This window comes from Podarcis melisellensis (genome assembly GCF_964234715.1).
Source record: "Podarcis melisellensis genome assembly, chromosome: 3".
Classification (NCBI taxonomy): domain Eukaryota; kingdom Metazoa; phylum Chordata; class Lepidosauria; order Squamata; family Lacertidae; genus Podarcis; species Podarcis melisellensis.
This window is the reverse complement of record NC_138530.1, coordinates 49,266,818-49,290,421: the sequence shown is the minus strand read 5'-3', so window position 1 is coordinate 49,290,421 and position 23,604 is coordinate 49,266,818. Positions and strand designations below refer to the sequence as shown.

Below are 23,604 nucleotides of genomic sequence, written 5' to 3'. Positions count from 1 at the left end.
AATATTTGTAAAATGAGAGAATGAAATTTATTTATTTTTTTAAAAGGATGACTATAAGACATACCAGCCTTCAAACCATTACCTGTGGATAGTCTCATTGATGTCACTAGTTCATGATTATTACCAGAACATGTTTTAGAATCATAGAATTTTAGAGTTGAAAGGGATCACAAGGTCATCTAGTCCAACCCCCTGCAATGCAGGAATCTTTTGCCCAATGTGGGGTTCGAACCCCTGAGATTAAGAGTCTCATGCTCTTGAGCCATCCTCCAAATTCACAGTCAGTCAGTCAATTTATTGTATATATCCTTTTCTACAAATGCATTGTGCTCAAAATGGTTTACAAAGACAGGTAATTTACAGGACAGACAAAAGCCATGATTGTAGTATATTACAAACTAACATTACCAGTTGAACCATTCATGTTCATTTAAATTTGAAAAGGGGAATCCATTTGCTTCTTGGAAGGCATATCTTAGAATCTTACATCTAATCCTGCAATCATGAAGGCAAAACCTCAAGAGGAAAATTAAGGCTAAATGGGAAAACAGACACATACATCTTATACAATTTTATTTGTTATTTAAAATACTTCTTTGCCACTTGATAGCCCCAAGAGGCTCTCAAATCGGCTTACAAAAGATTTGCACAATACAATCAATTTGTAACTGCATTAAACATTTTCTGCCCACAAATGGTGGGGCAAGAAGGCAGCTCAAGATCTTGAAACATATACATGGAAATACATAACCAGTCACTAGGGAAACCTAATATGTATAATAGAGTCAAAGACTGAATTATGTTAACCTCAGGGTGACGCTCATTGAGCAGTGTTCTTGCCAACAACATCTTTATGTGACATGGAGGTTTATCTACCAAAATCAAACAAGGAAATCCCACTTCTTAAGGGGAAAGTACTCAATTTTCCACAGTACTATCTTCAGTTTTGTTTTGTGTTAATCTTTTGTTCTAAGGAACATTTAATGTGGAAGAGATTTTTAACTGAGCATAGCTATTGGTGCACATTATGGCTAGTTTCCGACTGCCTTGAAAAGCAGAAACAAGATAGAAAATAGAAGCATGGTCTAGTTTCTGGAATGCTACAAAGGATAGATGAAATTTAGCCATGCATGACTACTGGACAACTTCTGATGAGCTTTTTGAAATACTCTTGCTAGAATCTCTTTACTGGGCTATAAATGTGTATTTCCTGCTTCCTTCTTCACCTGGAGTCTTAACATGTAAGATGAAGAGAAAAGCCATGAGAGCCCTCAGATTATTTTGCTAGATATTGCTTGATTCCAACGCTAACTGCAGTCTTTGTAGCAAAGATTTATTTGGTGGGGCAATCTCAAATTGTCCATAGCATGGAGCACCAGTTCTCTGATCGACTGGGATTACTCCGGAAAGGAGACCTAACAAAGAAAAATGTGTGGCAAAGAGGCAGCAACAGATAGATGAGAGAATGGCAGGGAACAGTTTAAAAAACAAAAGTGAAGAGAACCTCTCCCAGAACATAGGAGGCAATGCCATCTGTATTTGAATATACAGCACATATATGTGGTTAAGGTCACCAGATGAAAAGGCTGATGGAATTTTTGCAGGTAAAATGTGATGTGCAGAGGTGAGGAGATATGTTCTTTCTGGAATGCCCTCTTATACACAATTGTAAAAGGTACAGGAACCCTGACCTCCTTTGTTTCTGGTCACCTTGCTTATGTTAATCATATAGGGTCTTGCTTTGTACCTTTAACAAAAACCACTGACATCTAGAAACTAAGCCAAGTGAAGCCTCTCCTGGCATGGAATAAGTTCATGGGTAATGTTTCCTCTGCTGTGTGTCTGTCACAGGAACCGGGCCAGTAAACATTGGCAATCCAAAAGTTGAACATGCCGCCACTTTCCACATACCCAGATGTATCCCCCCTTTTCAGCCATTCGTTGGAGCTGCATGCTACTTGTGGCATTTCCTGCAAAGAGGAAACCCTTGATGACTGGAAAGAAAATACAGACTCATGCATGACGTCCAAGGAACAAAGAGAGCTCATCTCCTGGCTCCCTGTTCTCTGCTACCCTTCACTATGAACTGTGGCATCATGATCACCCGGCGTCCAAATCTTTCCATCTCCAAGAGTTTGCGATCTCTGATTTCACCCATCCCATCAGCTGTCACATACCTAATAAAAAATGCATATGTGCTACAGATGGGAACAAAGATAAGGATGTGGTGTGTCCAATGTGTTCCTAAAGCATAAGCTACAATCCAGCTGGTTAGAGTTGTTGGTTCTATTTTATATTGCTTGTGACTTCTTGGAAGCCAAAACTGAAACAAAGTTCTCCCCACAGTCTTGCATCAGCCAGAGAATCCAAAGGGTTTCTCTACTTGGCATGAATGTGACGTTTTTGTGGTATAGGATCTTCCATCTGCATATGAGGTAGAGTTTATTATTTCAGTGCCCAGCGATTGTGGCTAGTGAACATTGGCCATGAACTGTGGGACACATGCTATCGATAACAGATTGATTAAGGCTCCAGGTGTTTTTGAAGGTTGACTGAAGAATACTATTTTACTGTTTAATAAAAACATAAACCTTCTTACTTTTCAAGGCATTGCCGTCAAATGATGCAGACTTAAACTTTGTGGCTATTCGAAGCATGGTGGGGGGAGGAAATCCATTCCCTCTCCTCTGGTTACAACAGCTATTTGATACAGCAACCATCAAATCAGGAGTGATTAAAGCTGGTAAAAGATCAATATCCGACCCTCCATGAGTCACATAAACCTCCCCCTTTGTCTTCAAAAGGCTTGAGAGAGAGAGAGTTCATCTATAACTGTTTTAATGTACAATAGTACCTCGGGTTACAGATGCTTCAGGTTGCAGACTCTGCTAACCCAGAAATAGTACCTCAGGTTAAGAACTTTGCTTCAGGATGAGAACAGAAATCGTGCGGCGGTAGCGCGGCGGCAGCGGGAGGCCCCATTAGCTAAAGTGGTGCTTCAGGTTAAGAACAGTTTCAGGTTAAGTACGGACCTCCAGGACGAATTGAGTTCTTAACCCGAGGTACCACTGTATACAGTTTGGGGGCAGAATTTTATGGGATTTTAGCCAGCTTAGGTCGCCCCTTCTGAGGGCACAGATCTTGCCAAATTTCAGAGCAACAGGTGCAGTTGTTTTCCCATAAGGTCAGCCATTACACTTTTAGGTGGCATTCATAAAAGATTAATCTCCCTATATGTCTTGTGGTGGGCAATTGGTCTGAAAACTGCAGACAAGAGAAAGGCAAGAAAGCTGCCAAGTCTCAAATAGGGCCAGGGGCTTTTGTGCCAGTCTCCTTTCAAGTTGATTTGAGACAGGGGAAGAATGGAAAGGGATTTGCTTTCTGAGTAGAAACTATTCCTTCTCAGGGCTGCTCATGAGGTAAACTGAAGCAGCCATCTTGGATGGCGGACTCCTGTGGGGTGGGGCCCTGTCTGCCCCTGCCACCACTGGCAGCTGCATCTTCTGGCATGGCCTTATGGGAGGAGGGGTAGCACGTCCTCTTTTCACCTCAGGTGGCCTGGGCCACCTGTGTTCCTTCTGGTAACAAACTTGGCTTGTAAGTCACAATGAAGCTCTCCCTCATCCCATCGAGACATTGCTTTTGTTTTTAACAGATGCCTGTCTGCAGCATTTTTGGGTGTCTGAATTGCCAAGCCAACACTAAGTGTTTCAGGGGTCCCTGCTTTGATTTACGCTTTCTCGTAAAGACCTCACTCCACTTATGTCAAGCCCCAAATCTCCCTGAAACATCCAGCTCTGGCTCTGAATCTGATGCACACCCCTACTTAAAAGCCATTGGGATTGTGCATGCATCCATCGCCTGGATAAACCATAAGAAAAAAGGCCCCTAGATGGGCTTGCAATGTGAGTACACCAACAAGTGCTTTCCATTTCTTATTAAAATCAATGTACCATGCACCATTAGTGCTTCGGTTTCTGATGTGACTTCTTGGAAGGAGGATTATTTGTAAAGTTTAAGGTTATTCACTGGAACATTAAGAAGGCTGAGGTCAATAACAGGATTCTGTGGGCCACTGAAGAGTTACCAGATGATGGAGGTTTTTAGACATTGACTGGCATTAGAAAATATGAGTATGCCTTGAAAGGAAAGATTTTGGCGCTATTAAGCAGCTGAAATAGGATATTTCATGTGTGTATTTATCTTGGGACATCCAACCTTTATTGTATCATACAATATAATTGCTTGCAATTATTTTACCATAAAATATAAAACTGTTTTTCCTACTGTGTGTGTGGATACGCACACACGTATTTGTGCCTAATAATTTCCAAACCACTTTATGTCTCAAATATCTTACAAAGCGGACTCTTGCTTAAACGGCCTTTTGCCACAATACATTTGTTAGCTTTTAAGATGCCATTGGATTCTTTGATATCTTGCATCATTTGAATCACAGCTTCTGGCAGGTGGCACTGTGTTTTGCTTAGCACTGGGATGAAAGAGGGGAGGGGAGGATGCTCTTGGCAAGTGGTTTGTTAAGACAAAAACAACAGATGGATGACTCACACTGGCCCATTCCATGGGATTGGTTTTTCCTCTTCACCAGTCCTGTTCAGTGCTTGTTGACTGAGAAGGCAGGAGCCAACAAGGATGGACTGAAGCCCAACTACCATTCATAGACTCAGATGTTTAAGTAAGGCTAGATTCAAGAGAGGGCTCAGTGTGTTTTTGCCTGGTTATTCCATGTTAGGGCCCCTCCAGACATCCTCTTTATTCTGTGTTCATGATTACTTGTGCTCATGACATCAAGGCTGTTATGTGCAATCCTGCTTTCAGCAATTTTGTACCTGAAAAGGTTTTGGGGAAGACATACTGCTTCATTTCCAGTCAGTGCATGTCCTGTAACCTCCTGCTGAAATCTTGTAAGTTTTTATAATACCACAAATATTGTAGGATCAGGGGTTTTGTTGTTGTTCTCTTGCTTTGGTTGTGGGATATTGCAAGAGTGCCCCAGCAGGTGGCAATCATCTGATAAAGCTGAATGATGTGTACACCGTCCAGCACACCACTAATGCACTATTATGGCATCTATGGCATGTTGCAGAAAACACCTGCAAAAAACCCAAGCAGCACCAGTCTTAAGGGACCCATAGTAAAATCTTGTATCCAGTATTTCTAGACAAACAACTGCAGGACATACAAACAAACACACACTCACGTATACATGAATGGACAGCATGTGCTACTTCCCTAATCCAAAACAGTCTCCTTGACTGTAATTGGAATTTATATCTGATGTGTTAATGATCATGAGCAACTATCTGGGCAACTGCCTATCCTTACTATTCCAGCATTTCATTGGTCAGTGTGGCTGTATGCATCTGTCCCCAAACTTTTGCCAAATAACCTTTTCCTCTCCTATATTTGTACAGCCTTATTTGCTTTAGGAGATGATTGGCTCATTCCCCAGATCCTCAGATCTCCGTCAAATGTTTATGTGCAAGGAACGTTTCGTCAACATAATCACCCAGAGAGCAGTAGCTGCGTATTTCCAAATAAAGAATGCTTCCAATTAGAAGCAGTAGATATGAATTGTTCCACTTCATTATAGTAGTTTGTATACACAGGATAATTATCAGCTGAGCTCTTTATATCATTCAGATCATACACATGAATGTGTCTGGGTAGGCAGTAGATAGGAGTTGTTCATTTACCCTGCAAAACTGTCATTTATAGTTTACCAGAGCATGGTGCCAAGGTTGCAGGTTCGAGTCTCATATGGAACAGCTGCATACAAACTTGCTCCATCTTCCATGTGACAGCCCTTTAGATATTTTAAGATGGCTATCATATCTCCTCTCAGTCTCCTCTTCTCCAGGATAAACATATTCAGTTCCCTCAACCGTTCTTCATAAGGCTTGGTTTCCCATTGCTTTATCATTTTGGCTCCTCTCCTCTGCTCATGTTCCACCTTTTCAATATCTGTCTTAAATTGTGGCGCCCAGAACTGGACACAGTACTCCAGGTGTGGTCTGACCAAGGCAGAATAGAGCAGCACTATTAACTCCCTTGATCTGGACACCATACTTCTGTTGATGCAGCCTAGAATAGCAATGGTAGAAATGTCTAATGAATACCCGGAAACAACATCACCAGTATGTTGATATTCTTGCAGCAAACCTAAGAGAAATTCAGCAGTTATATATTACACCCTGTCAGTTTACAAAATGGGCACAATAAGTCTCATTGGATTAGTAAGAAAAGAAGGGCACTAGATGAACCTCTCTGGAAGGATTAGACCAAAACTACCTTGAGGTTCCTATTCTTTCCCAGACATTGGTCATCCTGATACGTCTAGGGAGCAACCTCCCCTTTATGATTATTTTCCCCAGTGACTTTCATTGCAGAGGTATACTACCAGTAAACATGTACGTTCCATTTAGCTGTCATGGCTAACAGACCCCTGACAGACCTAGCCCTCTGGGAATTGGTCCAATCCCCCTTTATAGTAGGGCTGGTGAAAAATTGTTCTTCAGCAACAGTTGTTTCTAAGGAAGTAGGGTCGCCACTTACCTATCATAAAAAAGGAAATGCAATATGGAAAAGTACGAAAACGAGCATAGATTTGCAGCGGGAAATTGCTTGTACAAATTGATATGAATATATGCAAATTTAGAGATGATTACTATAAATAAGAAGTATAATACATGTCACCACAGTGTGACACAGTGTGAATCTGCTGTTCAGCTACTGATAGTAGATGGGAAGCTTCAAATCCCCTTCTCTACTTTCTTAGGATTCTTTATCCTTAACCTAGACAGAACAGCTCCCCCTCAAATAGAGGACTGTGCTCTGTAAAGTGGGACACATTCCAGGGGGTAAAATGCTTGTTGAATTTCAGTCCATCCTTCCTTTAAACTCAGTAATCTTGTTCTTGTAACTAATACCCTTGTTGCAATTTTAAACATGTTGTCTACAGCTTTCTGAAACTGAGAAGGAACGTGATGAATACGCAGAAGGAACATGTTTGCTCATGGCCCCCCACTAGGGCTACAATCCTGTGCATACCTAGTTAGGAGTAAATTCAATGAACTAAGTGGCACTTACTTTTTAATAAATATATGTTTAGGGTGGACAGTTTAATCCAACTAGTTGGGGAATGAACATTGAAGTCCTCTGTTCACAACCGATAGATTACAAAATGTGAACATTTCAGTTTAACTCCAAGCTATTGATCTGATGGTAAAACAATATTTTAAGCAGGGATCAAATAGTCAAGCCTTCCAATTTCAACCCTCAGTAAATTCTGCTGCTGTTGCAGCAGTTTACAGTCCAAATGGGTACAGATCACCATTGTTCCTTAGGGCCTCCCTAAAGATTGCTATAGAAGCACATTCCTAACCCCAGTTCATCTGATTTTATGTGTGTTTTGATGAACCAGGAGATGAAATTCCACCAGATCTATTCCAAATGCTGTCATATCTCTGTGGGAGATTGTGTTGCTGGAATCATTCATTCATTTATATAGACAGCAGAGTGCAATCCCATAAATGTAATAATGCCTAGAGATCTCAAATGACCTGCCTCAGTGATTTTGATGGCTGCTCAAGCTGAGGAAATACACAGATGAAGATTTCCATGGTATAAAAATAATGTTTATCATGCCATGTTTGCAGATCATGGTTCTGGTAAAAGCACATGGCTGCGGTAGCCAGGGGGGGAAGAAGCCTCTTACTTTGTAGCCAGAAAAGAAGCCAAGTGAGCTGGTGGAGAAGGGGCAGCTCAATCTTTCTGTCCCTCCTCTAGCAGCCTGCTGCATTGTTATGTTGGCCAGAGGGGAAAGGGCTTCACTCTTTCTACAGCCAGCATGGAAACAGAGCCAACCACTCTCTCTCTCTTGGTTAGAGATGGAATCCCATGCGGTCTCCTGCGTGGAATTCCTAGCCACCTGTGGTGAACAGTGGAGAGGTCAAAGGCATGGCTGGTGACTTGCCTTCCTTTTTCTTATCAGATCCTGCCAGGAGGCCAGTTGACAAGTCTGCATTATTCACTCACCTTCTGCCTCCCTCTCAATGTGGAATTCACCAGCTTTGCATCACTGAACAAACACAAAATGCACACCTGTTCATTTAGAAGAACTGACGTTGGAGCTGTGTGTGCCATGGAGGGCTTTTTGGTCTGTTGTGGGCCTTGGGAACATTCCCTCCTTTTTATTGTATGATATAGCCACAGACAGTGTGGTTTCATTTAAAGCCTCAGCCCAATATGTGTGGCAGCAGCAAGTGTACTGCCATAGTATTTTCACAAAGCTTGACAGGTTTATTATAAGAATAGTGTTTGCAGAGCCATGTGTACTTCAGTGTAACTTATCTACCTAACTTAACGAAAACATACACACACACCTATACACCTGTTTTCATACCATAAGACAGCACAAATTTATTTATTTAGAAAATGTGTAGACCACTTGCTTAAAAAAAAAATCTTGAAGAGGCATACAAGTTGAATTACATACAAAATAAGACTAAAATACATAAATGCAATGAAAAAGGGACACGGGGGTGGCACTGTGTTCTAAACCACAGAGCCTCGGACTTGCCGATCAGAAGGTTGACAGTCCGAATCCCCGTGACGGGGTGAGCTCCCGTTGCTCGGTCCCTGCTCCTGCCAACATAGCAGTTCAAAAGCACGTCAAAGTGCAAGTAGATAAATAGGAACCGCTCCAGCGGGAAGGTAAATGGCGTTTCTGTGCGCTGCTCTGGTTCTCCAGAAGTGGCTTTGTCATGCTGGCCACATGACCTGGAAGCTGTACGCCAGCTCCCTCCGCCAATAAAGTGAGATGAGCGCCGCAACCCCAGAGTTGGTCACAACTGGGCCTAATGGTCAGGGGTACCTTTACCTTTACAATGAAAAACAGCAGCAGCAACAACAATGTTATTATTTGTACCCTGCCCATCTGACTGTATAACATGATCATTAAAAACAATGATAGATGTGATGGAACATTTAAGACAAATCTAAGTGAATCATGTGTTTGGACTGGTTTGCCAAAACAAGAAAGTTTTCGGCAGGCATCTAAGAACAGTATAGTGAAGGTTCCTGTCTAATGTCTATAAGACGGGTGTTCCAGAGCAGAGGTGCTGCCACACTAATGGAATGACTCCTTGCAGATGTGGGATAAATGTGGCACTAGTTAAAGTGCAAACTCTGGGACTGAAAGTGAAATGCGTGGCAGCGCAGTGGCTTATGCAAACTGGTCCCAAGCCATCTACCAACAGCCACACCTTGAACTTGGTCCAGTAACAAATTGGCAGCCAGCTCTGATCCTTGAGCACAGGTCAAAGTGCTCAACAGATCAAATACCATTCTTTGCTGCCTCTACAGGTTCTCCCTGTGGGTTTTAAATCACACTTCCCTTTGTGGGTTGACAAAGTGGTGATGTTTCACTTTTCTTCTCTTTTTTGGTAACCAGCTGTAATGGTTCTAGGGGTTGCTCATGCGAAAGCCGGTGCTTATCTCCCCGGCTGGGTGCAAACACCTGGCTGGGTTGCCAAAGTGAACTTTTTCTGTCCGGACAGCCACTCACCCGTGGCTGACTCAATCGCTGGCAGAATCCGTCAGTGGGCGTTTCTTGAACTTCTTCCAGCAAAGAAGCTCTTTGACGCCTAGTCTCCTCCTACTCTCCCTGCGTGGAAGCCTTCTGCGCAGGGAGGGTGTAGGCAGCGGAGGACCCCTACTCTCCCCGCTGGTCCCAGGCAAGGAGTCATGGGACCGCCTCACCGCTTCCCCCATCTGCCCCCCCTTCTCCACTGGTGCTACGCCGAATCTCTTCCCCAGAAGATGGGCTGCTTCTCCCGATCCCTGGACGCTCTCTGGAATCCCTCTGGCTTTTGCTCTCTCCCTCCGGCACTGATGGCAGTTCCCTGACACCAGCAAAGTATGAAACTGTAGAAACCTGAACCCTCTTTTTTGCATTGAGAAGATCATTTCTGCACGTTCATTTCTTATCTTTCTTTATCTCTCCATTCCCCACTTTTAACTACTTGCACATCTGGTCTTCCAAAGATTGGGGTGTGCTCTTCCTCAGCCACAAGCCACATTCCACCCCATTAGAAAGATTTTCCAGTGTCTCAAGTACAGGCATGAAATTATTACCTGACTGTGCTATTATTATAGTCACCAGGGAGAAGAAATATTGTTTATAGTAACTCACCGGACATGCTTAGCGTGTCATAATTTGTACACTTGACACACATCTGATATTTTCTTTATTTGTGCTGAGATCTTTATAACCATCTTAGACCACAGGCTCTAAACCACTTATTTTTTAGTAGTCCCATTGAAACACTTATAGCCCTAATTAAGGGATATAGGACTCATCAAACATAATTGGTTTGGCTCCTGCCGACAGGCGCAAGACCACATCCTGCCTATGACTCTGCCTCCTCTTTTAAACTATCAACCACCCTCAAGTAAAGCCATTCTACTGAACAAGGCAGGCAGTAGTATCAGCTTCTGCTTCCAAGTTATTTTAGGATAAACCAAGTTTTCAATCTAGACACATCTTCTATTAAGGGGAAAGTCAATTGCTCTTAATGAGAGCAGGGTGTTATTAATAAGTGTATTTAGGGCAGAGGTGGGCCTCTGGATGTTGATGGACACGGACTGCCATCAACCTCAGCCAAATGAAGTTGAGGAACTTGTGTAGCTGCAGTTGCGGAATTCAAGTCAAATGATAATAATAATGATGATGATGAATTTTGTGATGTAATGTAGGAAAGTGACAGTTAAAAACTTAGTAACTTTGTTCAGGTAAAATATGGATGTAGAGTAAGATTTCCTTGGAGTTCTCTGGGCAGTTAAAATTATAGAGTTGTGGGATGGAAAGGCTCTTCTGGGCATGTTTACTCTCACAGAATTTCTGTAAAGATATTCATGGATGTGAGAACAGCTCAGGGTGTCATGATCTATTGCAGTAATTGCTAGATGTGTTTTTGAGTGCTCAAGGCTTCCTTGAAACTTTTGGAGTTCTGCAGTGAGATTAGTAATGATAGACTGACTGCCCGAAAGACAGCTCTCCGTCCCATACCAATCTTCTTCTGTGAAGCATAGCTACAAAGGATTGCTACATTGTTCTCTAGGGTGCAGCAGGTTGTGGAATACAACTAGTTGTGTTGGCAGTTAAACACCAGCAGCACTGACCATGTTTATGGGATGCAGAGTGTTCACATGTACTCTTCTATAGTGTTAGGGCTGCCAGAGTGTTCATATCAAAAAGATGAAGATAGATTCAACAAATGTGGACATGTCTTGCAAGACTTCCCATCTGCCCCATTTTGCTACTGCAAAACCTGTCCCAAGTGGCAGTTGGGAAGTCCGGCAAGACATGTCCACATTTGTTGAATCTATCTCCATCTTTTTGATATGAACACTCTGGCAGCCCTAACACTATAGAAGGGTACATGGTCCCCATTGCTACATGCTTTAATCATTGATGCCCTCTGTACCTTATCAAGAGGAACTTCCTGACTTACAAATATTGGGGAGAGGGTCAGTGATAATTCATTGACAGTGTTAGCTCCAGGTTTGATTGGGTCCTCACCAAAGTGGACCCCTCCTTCATCAGAAGGCCCCTTCTTCCAGTAGGCTTACCTTGTTATGGTGACAGCCTGCAGTGACCATACACCTGCCAGGTGGCAAGGCTACCCACCATTTTAATTTCCTACAATTCCTCTAATGTAGCAGCACTAACAAGGCACTATGAGGAAAACCTAGATCCAGCTACCTTGGAGTACCAGGTTGTGATTTTTTTGAAAGGAGAAGGGCTAGGATAAATAACAGTGGTAGCCTGTCAGGGACTGAGCAGAGGAGGAATGGTGGAGAGACCGCCTCCCCAGCCTGACCCTTCCAGAGAAGAAGACAATTTAGAATTACAGCAGGGATTTGAGGGAGGTCACAGCTCAGAGGAAGATGAAGGGGAAAGTTGAGAAAGAATGGGAGAGGAGGAGGAGGAGGAGGAGGAGGAGAAGGCAGAGCAGGAGCAGCTGGCTGACATGTTATCACTAGAAAGCATTCCAGACCCACCATCTACCACAACCTGGTGAGCCTTAAAAGTAGGAGAGCAAAGAGCTCAGAGACAGATGGCCCTGAGCAGCCAGCGTAAGGGGCGGGTGCTGTTGATGAATGAGGAAGTGGAAGAAAAGCAGGGTGGAGATTTACTCGGGACAGCACCATTATTCCAAGAGGCTGCATTTCCAGGCCTCTCTCTGTAAATATTGAATAAAAAGCAGATGGTAAGAACTTTTCCTTGTCTTATCTGTTCCTGGCAACCTGCCATGGGGGTTGTTCCCCTGCCACCTGACATAGCCCTACCAAAGTATTGGTACCCTAGTAGCTGCCGAAGGAGGTCATATGCTGATATCAGCTATAGTCATAGATAAAGCTGGGGGAAATATTCAGATAACCATGTCTCCTGTTTCATGCCACCTCTCCAAGTGCGACTCCCTGCCTCCAGTTGAACTGCAGTATGGCTGAAGAATCAGCTGCAAAATGCAGAACACCTTTGCATTTGTTCCCAAGGTCAATTCCAAATTGCCTGTCAATTAGACTTTATTTTGCTTTGTTCCCTCAGTGCTGGAGGTTCAACTCGGTTGCTTTTAGCTGGATTTGAGACTGTGTTAAAACTGCAGGATACGGGCACAGAAAATTGATTGTTAAATACGACTCTGCTTTGACTGATATGTTTTACATTGGTGTATTATTTTTTGAAAGGTTTATTGCTTTAACTGGCTTTTGCTTAAGCGAATTCTGTTATTCTATAATGATGGATACACGACTAGTCTAAACATCAGTGAACCCATTACTTCCCTGGTTTTCTATTCCACAACTGTGCAGAAAAGAGGCAAACTTTATCTAGAAAAAGAAGAAATAAGAACTTTTCTTTATGGGATCTGGTACATGAACTCCAGGTTATTGATGCTAGTTTTTCTAGCTTGCTACAAGATGTACAAAATCCCCCAGGTAAGATTGGTTCACAGTTAACTGTTTTGGGGAAGCACTTTATACTGACATTGTGGGAAATTTGAGGCACACATGCATGTACACACACACACACACAGTAAATTCTTTAACGTGAGGAAGAGGCAACAATAGCAATTTTACTCAGGGTGAAGATCAAAATCCACCCTGTACACTAATAGCATACTCAATCTCTGAGGACAGAAACAGCACTAACCACGCATAAGACAATATCAGCAGACTTGAGGGAACCCCAAGGTTTGCAGAACAATGAAATGTTTTAGGAAGCAACCTGCAAGGGTTGTGAATTCCAAGAAGAACAGGAGGAGGACCGAGCATGCTAGGCATCCACAGAATGCTGAGTGTCTCTTAGGGGAAAAGCTTGAGAGGGGGCATGGAATGGGCTATCCTGGAAACGGCCAGAGGTAGCTGGATGGAACCCCAAACAGGAGCACTCCACACAACAACTGTCAGGGAACTGCCATCTAAAGCGCCGGGGGCGCAAAGGCTCACTGAGGTTGAGAGAGGAGTAGCAGCGGAAGAGGGAACCAGTAGAGGGCGAGCAAGAACTCCAAGGGAAAGTGAGTCGGAGGGATGGCTCAGAGACGCTTCCAGCGAAAACAGTGGGGAGGTCTCAGGACCTCCTATAGGGACACCCACACCTCGCCGGAAACTGTCACGCCGAGAGGCCAGACGACGTGTTTCCGTTAAAGAGCTTTTATGTTGGAAACGATTCCGAAAGCAGCCACTTTCGGATTCTACTAGTGATTGACGCAGCCATGCTGGAGGGGCTCCGTCACAGGCAGAGGTTTGAAAACCTGATCAAACTCTGAGGGACTTGCATTTTACGCACAAGCAGCTCATCGTCCCATCACAGCAATCCGAAAGACACCGAAAGCCAGCTTGTGCAGGGAGAAGCATCATGAGCAACCCAGCCGGAACCGGAGGAGCAGGAGCAGCTGGAGGGGGTCCAAGCCTGGAAGAAAGGTACAGGGCGTTGGAGATCCAGTTGGCGCTGCAAACGGCGAGGCTTGAGGAGAGGAGGGCTCAGGATGCAGAAAAGGGAAAGGAGAAAACCACCCCGCTCGCCAGAAAGGTGCCAGGATTGGTGCAGAAATTCGGGGGGGATCCCAGGAACTATCATGCCTTTAGAACAGAGATGCAATACGCTCTAAACTTGCAGTTTGATGACTTCCCCGACGAGGAATCGCGAGTGGCTTTTGTGATTGGCCATCTCGAATCCGGGGCGAAGGATTGGGTTAGACCCCTGATGGCAGCGAATAATGAGATCCTAAAGGACACGAGGAAGTTTTTTCGTGCCATGGACCTGATGTTTTCCAGCGATATTGAGCAGGGGGTGGTGCGAAGGCAGTTAATGGCTTGCCAGCAAGGAAGCAGATCTGTCCGTGAGTACTGGACTGAGTTTACTATGCTGATTCATAAATTGGGGTGGGACCTATCGGCGGAGCCCATCCAAATGCTTTTCGAAGAGGGGCTTTCTTCAACCGTCAAAGATGAGCTTTCCCGGGGGCCCAGGGCGGAGTCTATGGATCAGTTAACCAAATCTGCGCTGTGCATAGGAGCGCGCCAGGAGGCGAGGGCTTTGGAAAAGCGGGAAGGGAAAGGAGACCGTTGGAGGGAGTTCCGCATTCCAGACATTCCAGAGCCACCTTTCCCGCCGGCAGAGCCGATGGAAGTTGGAACAGCGCGGGCGCGCGCAGTTTCAAATCCCAGTGAAGGGCGGAAGAAGGAGGGAAGGAGCGCCAAGAGATGTTATCTCTGCCAACAGCCAGGGCACTTTGCCAGAGTCTGCCCACAAAGAAAGGAATGGCAAGGGATGGCAGGAGCTGTTGGGGGAAAGGAAGAGGAAGGCAAGGAGCAAGTAAAAGCCAACGCCTGGCTGCCACCGTCGGGGCACAGCAGCCAGGCCAAAGAGCAGTGAAAGTGCCCATGCCGGAACCTCCCAGACCCGCTTTAGTGATAGAGGTGTTACTAGAACTGCCAAACGGACACCCACTAAAGATCAAGGCGCTTTTGGATTCAGGCAGCTCCTGTAATTTCATGAGTAAGGAGTTTGCAGCTGAGCACCAGATACAGACCATCCCTTTAAGTAACCCCTTGCAGGTGACTACGATTGACGGCAGAGAGCTGTTGGGGGGAGAAGTTAGCCAACAGACTGTCCCGATGATAATGAGGGTGGCAAGGCACACCGAACAGATAGCGTTTAATGTGGCCATCCTGGGAGGAGCGCCCATCATTTTGGGGATGAGCTGGCTGGCGCTACACGATCCGCTAGTGGGCTGGCATCAGAGGGTGGTCTCCTTTGGGTCAGCGCATTGCCTAGAACACTGCAAGGAGGGGAAGGTTTCGGGAGGAGACAGAGTCACCCTAGCCGGGATGGAAGTAATGGACAAAGGGAAGGTGCCCCCGCAATACGCAGATCTGAGCAACGTATTCAGCGAAAGGGAAGCAGACAAACTGCCACCGCATAGACCCTTTGACTGTCAAATCAACCTACTCCCTGGGGCCCAACTCCCAGTAGGCAAGCTGTACGCCATGTCAGACAGGGAGATGCAGGAGCTGAGGGAGTTCATTGACAAAAACCTGAAGCGAGGTTTCATCAGAGAGTCCCGAGCGGTGGGGGGCAGCCCAGTGTTTTTTGTGGACAAAAAGAACACAGACAAACCGAGACTGGTGTGTGACTTTAGGGACCTCAATGCAGTGTCGGAGCCCCTGGCTTTCCCTATGTCCCGAATTGATGACATTTTGACCAGAGTAAGGAAGGGAAAGATTTTTACAAAGCTGGACCTGCGGGGGGCGTACAATCTGATACGCATAAGGAAGGGAGATGAATGGAAGACCACCATGTTTACCCCTTTGGGAGCCTTTGAATACCTCGTTATGCCCTTCGGTCTACAAGGGGGCTCCGCGTGTTTTCAAGCTTTTATAAACCACGTTCTGGGACCTTTGCTCTACAAGAATTGTGTGGCCTTTTTAGACGACGTGTTGGTGTATTCGGAAGATGAGGAACAGCATGTGAGGGACGTTCGAGAAGTGTTGGGCAGGCTGCAAGCCAACCAGCTGTGGGTGAAACTGGAGAAGTGCCAGTTTCATACCAAGGAGGTGGAATTCCTGGGGTACCGCTTGTCAGACAAGGGATTGGCCATGGATCCAGGCAAGGTCCAAGCGGTACTGGAATGGAAGACACCGAAGACCAAGAAGGACGTGCAAAGATTCTTGGGGTTTGGGAACTTTTATCGGAAGTTCATCAAGAACTTTGCCCACTTGACGGCGCCCATCACCGAATGCCTCAGCAGCAAGAAGAAATTTGTTTGGACGGTAGAGGCGGATCGAGCCTTTGAAGAACTGAAAAGGGCTTTCGCCTCGGAAGAACAACTTCTGCATGTGGATTTACGAAAACCCATGAGAGTGGAAACCGATGCATCCGACCGGGCGGTTGGGGCGGTCCTTCTTCAACCGGGGAGGAGTGCGTCGGAGTGGAGACCGTGTGCCTTCTTCTCGCGGAAGCTGAATAAATCCGAGAGGAATTACACGGTGTATGACAGGGAACTACTTGCCATTCACGAAGCATTCCGGAGGTGGAGACATTTATTAATTGGGGCACAACACAAGGTGCAAGTGTGCACCGACCACAAGAATTTAGAGTATTGGAGAACAGCTCGAGTGCTCAACCAACGACAAGTGAGATGGGCACAGGAATTCTCCAAATTCAACTTTGAAATTTGTTATGTGCCAGGCCCAGAAAACGTCAGGGCGGACGCGCTCTCACGCAAACCAGAGTATTGGGAAGGGGAGGGGGTGATCGAAGAGAGACATGTCATCCCTGAGGACCGCTGGGTGTGTGGGGCGGCGCTGGTGGGGCAACGAGAACTGGTAGAGGAAACGGAAAATGATGAATATGCCCAGGATAAGCTCAGAGGTCTCAGGGGGGAGGGCGAGAGCCCCGGAGGTTTTGAGGAAAGAAATGGGGCATTGTATTACAAAGGGGCACTGTATATACCCGAAGGTGAATTGAGGGGGAGAGTACTCAAGCAGTTGCATGATAGCCCCACGGCGGGACATTTTGGACAACACAAGACCATGTGGTTGGTTACCAGGGAATTTTGGTGGCCTAAGGTGAGGGAAGATGTAAGGGAGTATGTAAGAGGGTGTGACCAATGTCAGCGAGCCAAAGGGGAAAGAAGGGCGCCGGCAGGGTTATTAGAACCATTACCCACACCAGAACGGCCTTGGGAAGCGATATCAATAGATTTTATGACGGATCTGCCAAAGTCCAAGGGGAAAACAGCCATCATGGTAGTAGTAGACCTGTTAACTAAGATGTGCCACTTTGTAGCATGCTCACATGCAGTCACAGCGGAAGAAACAGCGAAGTTGTTTGTAGAACACATCTTTAGGTTGCACGGGGCTCCCTTGAGGGTGATCTCAGATCGCGGCAAACAATTTACTTCCAGGTTCTGGAGGAAGCTCATGAGCTTGCTGCACGTGGAAGTCAATTTTTCAACTGCCCGGCACCCTGAAACCAACGGGCAGGCGGAAAGAGCAAATGGCATTCTTCAACAATATCTGAGGTGTTATGTCAATGACAGAGAGAACGATTGGGTCGAAAAGTTGGCGTTGGCAGAATTTGCCTACAATAATGCGGAGAATGTGTCCACAGGGATGAGTCCCTTTTTGGCTAATTACGGGTGTCACCCCAGGGCATTTCCAGGGGAAGGAGGGGAGAGATGGAGCGTCCCAGCGGCTGAACATTTTGTAGAAGAGATGGAAGCGATCCATCATCAGCTCCAGCTCAACTTAGAAAGGGCTAAGGCACAATATAAGAAGCAGGCAGACAAGAACAGAAGGGAAGGTGAAACCATAAGGGTGGGGGATCAAGTGTGGTTGTCAACCCAAGGGTTGCCGTTCAAAGGGGGTTGTAAGAAATTGAGGCCCAGAAGATTGGGACCCTTTGAGGTCATTCAGCAGGTCAACCCGGTAGCTTTCAAACTCCGATTACCCAACCACATGAAATTGCACCCAGTGTTCCACAGGTCGTTACTGTCACCATACAGGGGGGGACGTGAAGGGGAGTACGTCAGGGGACCAGCCTTGGAAGAGAGGGAACGCCGCAACCATGTAGCGGAAATCCTCGATTCCAGGTGGAAGGGAAATCAGGTGGAGTATTTGGTGGCGTGGGAAGGGGAACCGGAGTCAGAAAACACCTGGGTGAATGCAGAGGAAGTCAATGACGAGGTTTTAACAGAAACGTTCCACCAAAGGTTCCCGAGGAAACCTCAGCCGATAGCAAGGTTTAGGAGGGAGTATTTCGGCACCACCGATGAGGAAGAGGAAATGGAAGGGTTCGCGGAGTCGGAGTTGGAAGAGGGAGTGGACTCCGATGACGAAGATTACCGAGAGAGTAGGAACAGCAACAAGTGGAGGGAAGTGTTCGCGACGTCGGAAGACGAAGGAGGTTCTTTCAGGGGTTTTACCTCCTCACCGCCAGTAGGGGAGGAGACGGGAGGGGGTGAAGGGGGCCCTGGAGGGGAGGTGGATGTCAGGGAACTGCCATCTAAAGCGCCGGGGGCGCAAAGGCTCACTGAGGTTGAGAGAGGAGTAGCAGCGGAAGAGGGAACCAGTAGAGGGCGAGCAAGAACTCCAAGGGAAAGTGAGTCGGAGGGATGGCTCAGAGACGCTTCCAGCGAAAACAGTGGGGAGGTCTCAGGACCTCCTATAGGGACACCCACACCTCGCCGGAAACTGTCACGCCGAGAGGCCAGACGACGTGTTTCCGTTAAAGAGCTTTTATGTTGGAAACGATTCCGAAAGCAGCCACTTTCGGATTCTACTAGTGATTGACGCAGCCATGCTGGAGGGGCTCCGTCACAGGCAGAGGTTTGAAAACCTGATCAAACTCTGAGGGACTTGCATTTTACGCACAAGCAGCTCATCGTCCCATCACAACAACATATTAAAACAATATGTAAAATATGTTGTCAGCATAGCTTTTCCAGAACCCAATCTATACTTCAAATAATGTAGGATCCTACTCATGGGCCTATCAGGAAAATTTGTTTAACAGCCAGATCCTATAAAATGTTTCCATGTGTGTATGCTGTAACAAGGCCTTTAAAAAGTGAACCAGTGAGTGTAAAAAGATACATATGAGTGGGATTTTTTTCCTAAAGAATAACACATGGTCATTTTACAGACCAAAATCTTGCCATATAATTCTTTTCTGCTTCAGAAATATAAAAGGTTTGAGCCCTTTAAAAATCAACCTTTTTTTTTAAGTGTAACAACCCAATCTGATCCTGTTGTGATAGAATAACTCTGAAGAGTTATTGTGTGGATTAGGATAAAAAGCTTTAAAGGACTCAATTATACTAGTGAAGTGTAACAGAGATGCAGATGTGTGTAAATAGAAGCAGAAGGGCCACTTTTCTAATGGTAACTAGGGGCTTGTTGAGATTGATGGGCTGGAGAGAAAGAGGGGTTCAGACCTTTCCCCACCTTTGCCCGTCACTGAGGCTATCACCTCAGGCAGAGCAAGAGGAAGGGTGACGCCAGCTTTTCCAAACCTTGCCTTTTTTTGTTTCCTTAAAGCAATCATGGCCCCTAGGAATGCTGTTCCTTCCCATCCAAAAGCTACATTTAGTTGGGGAAAATTTTGGTGGTCTTCATTGGCTCTGCCACCCAAATCAAATCTTCCTTGTGGTTCGAGTGTGTGGAGAAAATTTGTCAGAAATATATTCCCTTCCCCTTCCCTTGAAACTGCCTTCAGGAAAGGCATTTGTAGTGCCTCTACATTGCAGAGGACAGTCCTCTATTTAAAGGACTGTGTAGTCTAAAAAAGGTAAAGGACCCCTGACAGTTAAGTCCAGTCACAGACGACTCTGGGGTTGTGGCACTCATTTCGTTTTAAAGGCTGAGGGAGCCAGCATTTGTCCGCAGACAGTTTTTCTGGGTCATGTGGCCAGCATAAGTAAGCCGCTTTTGGCAAAACCAGAGCAGCGTATAGAAACACTGTTTACCTTCCCACCAGACCAGTACCTATTTATCTACTTACACTTGACGTGCTTTCGAACTGCTAGGTTGGCAGGAACTGGGACAGAGCAATGGGAGTTCACCCCGTCACGGGGATTCGAACCGGTGACCTTCTGATTGGCAATCCCCAGAGGCTCAGTGGTTTAGTCTTGTTTAAAGGTAAGGACCTTGAGATGGAAGAGTTGCCCATCATTAAGTGACTGGCGTAGTGGGGCAGTGCCATGGAGCTATCCTCCCAACACTAGTTTCATGGATACTTACTGGGATGAGATGGAGATGGAGTAAGTAAGCGGCAAGGTCAGGGTTGTGTGGGTGCACTTTCAGGAGTGTCATAGTGGCTCTGCCAGTACACACACACAGCCACAACCAAGCTGTCACCCTGCTCTGTCCTGGCGAGAAGTTGTGACACCACTGTTAGAAAGACATCTCTACCGTACCGCACCACCACGCTGGCTACTCCTGATCAGCAGTTAGCACCTGTTATCTGGTCACAGTCTTCCTCATTTTGCTGAGATGTACTGTATTTCTATTTATAGGATAGTAATTATTTCTAAATGTGCATGTGCAAATCAGGATGTGAAAACTGAATGCAAATCTGCATCCTCTTTTTTGCGACACAGTTCCTCTTTTTGGACAATGTGTTATTGGCCACCCTATGCCTGTAAGGTTTCTTCAGAAATTAGAGTAAAGGTGTGCAGAGAGCATTCTAGAGCAAAATCACAATTGCTGACTTGTGTGCCATTTGGGTTTTTTTCAATTTTTGTTTTGACTATGTATATCTATTCACATTTTGACCAAATGTTCACATGGGGTTAGAAAGTCGTAACAAGAGTTTAATAAATAACAATCCTGCACCTTGAATTATAATTACTGGAAGGGAACAGAAAGCTAGTGCAGACCTTGGTGCATTGGGATAATGTATTCCCCTCTCAGATGAAACTCTGGGAGAGTCTTCAGAAGGCAACTGCACATGGAGAGGATTTCTGCCTTGAGGAAATAAAGGCATATATCATGGTTGCCAGATCCTCACCTCTTCATATGAAGTTGGTGGAACCCTGGAAGCAGATTAACAAATTAATTTTTAAAATTAATTAATTTTGACATAATGTGTCATTTTTCATTTGGCACATCTGGAATGTGGGGTCAGACGCCTTCAGAACAACTTGCCAATAGACAAACGAAAACTCATTTTTCAATAAACATTCACTGTATGAAATGATGGCGATATAATTGGTATTGTAATTATATGGTGTGTGCTTCTTGTTGTTTTTAGCTATTTTGGACTGAGAATGAAAGCGTAGGGTCAATGGAGTAGCTGTTCAGGTGTGTATCAAGGAGCAGGCACTGCTTTCAGACTTCTTGAAATTGCCCCAAGCCAGTTCCATTAGCTTGGGTCCAGTTTGTAAATCTTAATGTCAGCTCTGCACCAAATGTTTAACTTGGAGAACGGGGATGAACAGTACTGGAGTAGAGATTATTTGTTTTTGCAAAATATTGTTGAGTCACACTAGGATGCAGGCAGGCTATGTCTGGAGTTTAGATGTTTTCATGCAGGCACCAAAATATTTTGTAACCAAATCATTAGTACATGTCTGGAACAGGATCATAACCAGGAAGCATTGGCTTTGAAAAGAAGCAGAGGATGGAGCCAGCACTGAAATTAATGACAAAGAGATTTTCACTCTAAATAAGGCTGATCGGGTTTCTAATCCCCTTTACAGCAATTTTCTTCTTCCTATGAAATACTTTGATGAAACCAGGGACTGCGTGTATTTTATTGTTACAAATAAATCATAACAAATTGTGCCTGGACTTGGTTGCAGACAATTATTTTCTGGTAGCCAGATATGAAGTCACCAGTTCCACCATGATAGCGCATGGAAGGTTAACTTCTAGGTCACTGTTCCTTCTCTGGTGGACCTCAGTGCCATAGCCTGCCCATTTCATCCCCACTTACCTGTTGTGCCTTCCAGCTGGGCAATAGCCTTTTGATTGGCTCAATGCCAGCCCCAGCATCTCCTTGCATGCTGAGTACAGGTGGATGGAAAACAGAGAAATGTGGAAAGAAGGTCTCCCTCCTCTCAGGGAAAATGGCTAGAGGAGGTGCTGGAGGTTATTAGAAAGTGAGATAAAAGGTGTGGTGGTGAATAGTAGTAATAGTAATAAAAAGATCTAGTAGGAATAGAAATGAGTGTGCTTTTTGGGTTTGGCCCAGTATTATGTCCGGCTGTTCTCAAAACTGTTTTTATGTGTTAAGCACATCTAGGTTCCTTTCTGAAATGACCACCTTTTATCATGAGTTTTTGCATTGCCATTTCCCCCAAGAACATCCATATTTACTTCTATCACTTTTTAAGTGCTATGAAGACGAGAGGGACCCACAACAAAATGCAGTTGAAGGCTGTGATGTTGCTAAAGAGAAGAAGACCTCTGAATGAAGTTCAGCTCAAAGATACTGGAGTTTGGCAGGTGGATGTTGGGTTTTGTTTTGCTTCTGGTGAGCATTCTGTTCCCATCATGCACTGGCAAAACGTGGAAATCGTTTGTAAGCACTCAAAATGATTGTCCCTCTCTCCTCAAATAAAATTGTTTCCTCACCCAAACTAAAAGACAGCTTATGGGACAACATAATGGATTGGAAAATTATCCCCTTTCGGGAATCTTTATGCACCAGGTTTTGTCTGTGGATGGGTGATTTCTTCCTTCCTTTGTGACCAGCATCTCAATAATATTTCCCACCATGAATTGTCCTTCAAGTCACCCCCTATGCAAACCAGTGGAGACATCTTCTCTACCTGAAGGGTCACACCTGGGCTGTAATATGCCAGCAGTATTGAGGAAGGGTATGTGTGCTCTAGGTGCTGCAACACTTTAACTGGGGATGCTTACAAAGTTGAGCACCCCTACAGTGAACTATCACTCCATCCCTAATTGCACAGTACTGTATTCAACTTGAAGTTAAGCCTCAGACAATCCATGATGGTGTTCAAAAAGTGCTATACAAAGTATTAAGTGTCAAAAAAGAATGTTCTTATTGTTTGTTACTGTTCCTTTATATTTTTAAACTTGTGCTAGGATTCCAAGGATATGAATATTGTGCCTATAATGAATTCTGTGGTTTTTGTTGCACCGTTTACAGAAAATTATAATTATCATGTCTTACTGTAAGGCTTTTATATTTGCTTATAATAAAGTGTGATGAAATGCAAGGAGAGCACAGTTGACGCTCAAAAATTAAGTGGATTTATTACAGATGCATATTTTTTTTATTTTAAAAAATTGCACACAGGGAGTTAGATATAATTCACAGACTCCATATGCTTACTTTGGAAAACACTCACATTTAACAAAAATCTGGTGACTGTTTGCCATAGATGGCAATGATTAAGTCTCCTGCTTTTATGCTAGTCCCTCAAGAGTATTTCTGCACTGGCGTCAATTCATAACTTCAGAAATTCCTATGCTCCAGTTCATTGTCATTATTAATGTGTCTATAAAATACTTAAAAGGGTACCAGGCACTGCACATACTGAA

General features: G+C 44.8%; 1 protein-coding gene across 1 annotated transcript in view; it reads left to right on the top strand.

Moving 5' to 3' along the window:
- SMOC2 (SPARC related modular calcium binding 2) overlaps window positions 1-23,604 on the top strand; it is a 135,765-nt gene that overhangs the window by 25,202 nt on the left and 86,959 nt on the right. The gene's annotated exons all lie outside the window — the stretch shown is intronic.